The following is a 6959-nucleotide window of genomic DNA, read 5'->3' as shown; positions in this document are numbered from 1 at the left end:
TCTGTTGATCGAGTTGGCATAGAGGCGATCTTAGGGAGCTCCCGCGTATCGATCGGGAAGTGCTTTCCTAGCCATCTCTCACAAAAACCAATGTTAGCTGAATAATTTTAGAATCCAAGGCTCGTATTCATCGATATAGTCGGCACTGGGTCTATATTCAAAGGCCATAGAGAGGTTCCGATAAGAGAAGCTCCCCTGCTTGCTTGCACAAACATCCCCAAATGCTAGACGCAAGCTCCTGCCCTTAGCATCGCTCTCCAGATCACCGCAATGACATATTGGAATGACAACCGCTATCGAACAACTCCCAAATTTGTGTCGATGGAGTGAGAAAGAAGAGCCAGATCGGGTTGACAAAAATGGCTAAGCCAGATCGGGTCGGCCAGCATGGGTCGGCCACCATTTTTTGTTGAGAGCTTTCGATATTAAAGCTCCCATGTAGCCGCGATAAGTACACCATGACAATTTGCTAGAGCACCGATCACCCATAGCAATTTGCCATTATACCAAGCAACGCCAGAGTGCTAGACAAGGGCTCACGTTTAGATCAAATTTTAAAATCACCAAAAAGACACGCCATGGATTGGCAACTGCTGCCTCACCTTTTCCAAAATTGAGTCATCAAAAAACATGATCTAAAGGAGAGCCGAGGAAAAGCACTGAGATCGATTCATGCCCCTTTCATTCATTCAAAATCAGCATACACCGTTTGAAAACCCAACAATCTGATCCGCCTAGACACCAATGTTGAATCAATGAAAGGGGCATGGGAGAGGCTCGCGGAAACAACCTCTCCTATATAAACTATTAGAGCGAGGCTTGCTCTGCATTAGAAATCTGCGATGGGATGGAAAACTCCCTTAAAAATCCAATTCAATGAAAAATGTGACCAAACAGCCATCCACGACACCATTTTTGGAGCTTGGCCAGATCAGGTCGGCCAGCATGGCTTGCCTAGAACAGCTCGGCCAACATGGCTCACCCAGATCAGGTTAGCCAGAATGGCTCACCCAGATTGGCTCGCCCAGCATGGCTCACCCAGAATGGCTCGGCCAGATCGGGTCGCCCAGCATGGTGACTTGGTGACTTGGTGAGAGTACTTGGAATTGTCAAGAACAAAGGCCAATCTTAAATGCAAACTTTGCTACTGCACAAACATAGGTTGCAATTATAGAGAAATTGGAAGGCCATCACAATGGCCCAAGGCCAATGCTACGACTACTAAGTAAATTTTCTCTTGCAATCGCCATGCCATCATTCGCAAAGAGATCTCCCCATTCACTTGTGATGACGCACAATCCAAGTGCTAGATGCAAGCTCACCCTTGAATGTCCACGTTCCAAGACATCTCGATGACACATTGGAATGAAAACTATTGTTGAACCATTCCCAATGTTGCGCCAATCAAGTTGGCACAAAGGCAATCTTAGGGAGCTCCCGCGTAGCAATCGGGAAGTGCTTTCATACCCTTCTCTCAAAAAAACCAATGTTAGCTGAACAAATTTAGAATCCAAGGCTCATATCCATCAATATCGTCGGCACTGGGTCTATATTCAAATGCCACAGAGAGGTTCTGATAAGAGAAGCTCCCCTACTCTCTTGCACAAACATCCCCAAATGCTATACGCAAGCTCCCGCCCTTAGCATCGCTCTCCAGATCACCGCAATGACACATTTGAATGACAACCGCTGTCGAACAACTCCCAAATTTGTGCCAATGGAGTGAGAAAGAAGAGCCAGATCAGGTCGACAAAAACGGCTAAGCCAGATCGGGTCGACGAAAATGGCTAAGCCAGATCGGGTCGACCAGCATGGCTTGCCCAGATCGGGTCGGCTAGCATGGCTCGCCCACCATTTTTCGCCAAGAGCTTTCGATATTAAAGCTCCCATGTAGCCGCGATAAGTACACCATGACAAATTTCTAGAGCACCGAGCACCCATAGAAAATTGCCATTATACCAAGCAATGCTGGAGTGCTAGACAAGGGCTCACGTTTAGATCAAGTTTTAAAATTGCCAAAAAGACACGCCATGGATCGGCAACCGCTACCTCAGCTTTTCCAAAATTGAGTCATCAAAAAACATGATCTAAAGGAGAGCCAAGGAAAAGCACTAAGATCACTTCATGCCCCTTTCATTGATTTAACATCAGCATACACCGTTTGAAAACCCAACAATCCGATCCGCCTAGACACAAATGTTGAATCAATGAAAGGGGCATGAGAGAGGCTCGTGACAACAACCTCTCCTATATAAGCTATTAGTGTGAGGCTCACTCTGCAGTAGAAATCTATGATAGCATAGACAACTCCCTTAAAAATCTAATTCAATGAAAAATGTGACCAAACAACCATCCACGACACTATTTTTGGAGCTCGACCAGATTGGGTCGGCCAGCATGGCTCGCCCAGATCGGCTCGGCTAGCATGGCTCGGCCAGAATGGCTCACCTAGATCGGCTCAGCCAGCATGGCTCGGCCAGAACGGCTTGCTCAGATCGGCTCGGCCAGCATGGCTTGGCTAGAATGGCTCGCCCAGATAAGCTCACCCAGATCAGCTCGGCCAGCATGGCTCGGCCAGAATGGCTCGCCTAGATCGGGTCGCCCAGCATGGCTCGCCTAGATCGGATCAGCCAGTATGGCTTGCCCAGATCGAGTCAGCCAGAATGGCTCACCCAGATTAGCTCAGCCAGCATGGCTCGGCCAGAATGGCTCAGCTAGAATGGCTTGGCCAGATCGGGTTGACCAGCATGGCTCACCTAGATCGGGTCGGCCAGGCTGGCTCGCACACCATTTTTCAAGCACACTACCTCCCCTATATAAGCTATTAGTGCAAGGCTTACTCTACATCAGAAATGTACATTTAGTGCACAAGTACCTTAAAACCTAATTCAATGAAAAATGTGACCGAATAGCCATCCACGACACCATTCCACATCCGACCGGGGCACATCACTGGCCTCCATCTGCTTCCCTCCTAAAAATTTCAAGCACTCTTTAACTCTCTTTTCAAAGTCCTTTTCATCTTTCCCTTGTGGTACTTGTTTATTATCGGTCTCTCGCCCGTATTTAGCCTTGGACAAAATTTACCACCCGATTAGGGTTGCATTCCCAAACAACCCAACTCGCCAATAGCACCTCATGGTACGACAGGGTCCAGGCCTGATGGGGCTCTAACCCTCTTCGACGCCCCCTTCCAGGGGACTTGGGCCTGGTCCATCGCTGAGGATGCTTCTACAGACTACAATTCGACAGGCATGACCGTCAATTTTCATGCTGGGCTCTTCCCGGTTCACTTTCCGTTACTAGGGGAATCCTCGTAAGTTTCTTTTCCTCTACTTATTGATATGCTTAAACTCAGTGGGTACTCACGCCTAACTTGGGGATGTGGTAGAGATGCAGCAATGCCCACACTGCGATGGGCCGCTGAGCCCAGAATAAAGTTCCTCATGAGGAATCGTTCGATTGGCACAAACCAACGTCGGCTTTTGCGAGCCACTGCTCATCGCGATGGATTGATAGACCTCATGCTCATTTTAGCTGACCGCATGCCACTTGCGGATGCAGATGGCCATCTCTGCTCCTCGCTGGGGAGGGCAAAATTTTGTAGTGTGACACCCAGGCAGACGTGCCCTTGGCTGAGGCCTCGGGCGCAACTTGTGTTCAAAGACTTGATGATTCACAGGATTCTACAATTCACACTAAGTATCACATTTCGCTACATTCTTCATCGTGGTGAGAGCCGAGATATCCGTTGTCGAGAGTCGTGATTTTGTTTTGTTTTTGTCTTTTGGTGACCCAAGCGCGCAAGCCGCTGGCTCGTGCTTTGTTCTTTGGATTTCTAAGGGTGCATGATGCACCTGTGTGTTGGGTGTTGACACATCCCAAACCTCGAGCACCCAATGGGTGCGACGAGGAACGTTGTGGTGTGTCCCTGCCCCATCACCTCGCAAAGGTGGGAGGCAACGCATGGGAGAGCCGTGTCAGCGGACAGGGCCCCTGCCCTGCAAATCATGCGAGTGCACCCATCCTAAACACAGAATGCTCCAAGCAACGAGTCAACACACCTGGGCAAGGCAATGCGGGGTTGCGGCAGTCCCGACTTGCCGCTATCGAAATGACGGATCCCTAGTACAGTGTTGTGCACTCGATCAGACCATTAAATCTCAACGGGGGATGAGGCCCAGACCCATTCTAAACTACAACCGAGCAGAGACCTCTTGCTCTGACGTGGACAACGTTCAAAGGAACCGAACCTAATCCATATTGCATTCGAGTCTCCTTCTTCACCCCGCAGGGAATCCATGCTTTCGATCACAGGCAGTCGATGTGACCCTTGACCTCGACGGTGCCGGACCCGTAGCTTGGTCGTCTAGCACATCGCTGTAGGGCCGAGTGTCCACATGTCGCCAAGATTTTGGGGGCGAGAAGGAGGCCAGCTCCATTCCCTACATGATTCAAGGTCTCAAATCGACAATGATCCTACTGCAGGTTCACCTACGGTAACCTTGTTATGACTTCTCCTTCCTCTAAATGATAAGGTTCAGTGAACTTCTCGCAACATCACCGATAGGAACCGCCGTTGTCGCTGTGATCCGAAAACTTCACCAGATCATTCAATCGGTAGGAGTGACGAGTGGTGTGTACAAAGGGTAAAGAGGTAGTCAACGCGAGCTGATGACTCGTGCTTACTAGGAATTCCTCGTTGAAGATCAATAATTTCAATGGTCTATCCCCATTACGATGCAATTTGGCAAGATTTCCCAAACCTTTTGGGCTAGGGAGAGAAACTCGTTGGTTGCATTAGTGTAGCACGCATGCGGCCCAGAACATCTAAGGGCATCATAGACCTGTTATTGCCTCAAACTTCCATGGCCTAGGAGGCCATAGTCCCTCTAAGAAGCTGGCCGTGAAGGGGAACCTCCATGTAGCCAGTTAGCAGGCTGAGGTCTCATTCGTTAACGAAATTAACCAGACAAATTGCTCCACCAACTAAGAACGGCCATGCACCACCACCCATAGAATCAAGAAAGAGCTCTCAATCTGTCAATCCTTACTATGTCTGGACCTGGTAAGTTTCCCCGTGTTGAGTCAAATTAAGCCACAGGCTCCACTCCTGGTGGTGCCCTTCCATCAATTCCTTTAAGTTTTAGCCTTGCGACCATACTCCCCCCGGAACCCAAACACTCTGATTTCTCAGAAGGTGCTGACGGAGTCCTTAGAGAAACATCCACTGATCCCTAGTCGGCATCGTTTATGGTTGAGACTAGGACATTATTTGATCATCTTCGAGCCCCCAACTTTCGTTCTTGATTAATGAAAACATCCTTGGAAAATGCTTTTGTAGTGGTTTGTCTTCCATAAATCCAAGAATTTCACCTCTGACAATGAAATACAAATGCCCCCGACTGTCCCTATTAATCATTACTCCAGTCTTGAAGGCCAACGGAACAGGACCAGACTCCTATCACGTTATTCCATGCTAATGTATTCAGAGTGTAGGCTTGCTTTGAGCACTCTAATTTTTTCAAAGTAATGGCACCGGAACCGTGACCCAGCCAATTAAGGCTAGGAACACACTGTCGATAGAAGGGACGTGTGGGCCAGTGCACACCCAGAACGCGGACTGACCGTGACGACCCAAGGTCCAACTACAAGCTTTTTAACTGCAACAACTTAAATATATGCTATTGGAGCTTGAATTACCGCGGCTGCTGGCACCAGACTTGCCCTCCAATGGATCCTTGTTAAGGGATTTAGATTGTACTCATTCTAATTACCAGACTTGATGAGCCCAGTATTATTATTTATTGTCACTACCTCCCCGTGTTAGGATTGGGTAATTTTCACGCTTGTTGCCTTCGTTGGATGTGGTAGCCATTTCTCAGGCTCCCTCTCCGAAATCAAACCCTAATTCTCTGTCACCCATCACCACCATGGTAGGCCTCTATCCTACCATCAAAAGTTGATAGGGTAGAAATTTGAATGAAGCGTTGCCAGCACAAAGGCCGTGCAATCCGTCGAGTTATCATGAATCACCGAAATAGCAGGCGAGCCCGCACCAGCCTTTTATCTAATAAATGCATCCCTTCTGAGAGTCAGGATTTGGTGAATGTATTAGCTCTATAATTACTACGGTTATCCGAGTAGAAAAGTACCATCAAAGAAACTATAACTGATTTAATGAGCCATCCGCAGTTTCACAGTCTGAAATAGTTCATTCTTAGACATGCATGGCTTAATCTTTGAGACAAGCATATGACTACTGGCAGGATCGATCAGGTAGCTTCTAACAACGAGGGGATGCCCACCGTGATGGGAAACTAAAATTTGCATTCGCTCCATCATGCATCGAAACATAATTCGCCGCACAAGCAACGAGAATGACGTTCACAGCACATGCAGGACTCGCAACGCTCAAAGATTTCACACAAGAGGAAAGTGTCCCATCGTCGATCAGAGAGGGCCAAACAGGGAGCCTCAGTTCATAGGCACCTAGGAAGAACATCCCGTATGGAACCCTTCACCCTCAAACTCGCTGTCGCCACTACTCGGAAAGAAGCCTCGAGTCTATATGAGATGCACTGCGCATGTAGCCACCTCAATTGTAAGGCCACTCAGAGACATCCATTTCCCAGGCATATGCCTCCTACATGCCTATTGAGGTGCAACCACACAAACAAAATTCTTCTCGATCACAACAAAAATTTTCCCATGACGAAGAGCTGGTTGCCAAAGTGCCAACAGAGACCACCGTGCTGGAGGGTGAAGGGTCATGCAAGTCAAAAACATGACTGGTTATGCGATTGGCAGGGGCATCATTGTGCACGCGACCACCTCAATTATAAGGCCTCTCAAGGGCATCATGTATAACACCCCCTCCGCACATTTATAGGTGATGAGAGCCTACCCACATACACGGACATCTCTAACCTCTGGAAAATATCTCCTTTCCCAGCACA

At 48.3% G+C, this 6959-nt stretch overlaps 2 non-coding genes across 2 annotated transcripts; both read right to left on the bottom strand.

The window, feature by feature from the left end:
* Positions 1-3609: 3609 nt before the first annotated feature.
* Positions 3610-3763, bottom strand: LOC149548665 (5.8S ribosomal RNA). Its single transcript, XR_016354943.1, has one exon. It is a non-coding gene; the product is annotated as a 5.8S ribosomal RNA (ribosomal RNA).
* Positions 3764-4471: 708 nt separating this feature from the next.
* Positions 4472-6282, bottom strand: LOC149548664 (18S ribosomal RNA). Its single transcript, XR_016354748.1, has one exon. It is a non-coding gene; the product is annotated as an 18S ribosomal RNA (ribosomal RNA).
* Positions 6283-6959: the final 677 nt, after the last annotated feature.

This window comes from Cupressus sempervirens, chromosome 7, assembly GCF_028749045.1.
Source record: "Cupressus sempervirens isolate cs-2001-9-10 chromosome 7, ASM2874904v1, whole genome shotgun sequence".
NCBI lineage: Eukaryota > Viridiplantae > Streptophyta > Pinopsida > Cupressales > Cupressaceae > Cupressus > Cupressus sempervirens.
The sequence above is the reverse complement of the archived record's forward strand: the minus strand, read 5'-3'. Positions and strand labels throughout refer to the sequence as shown.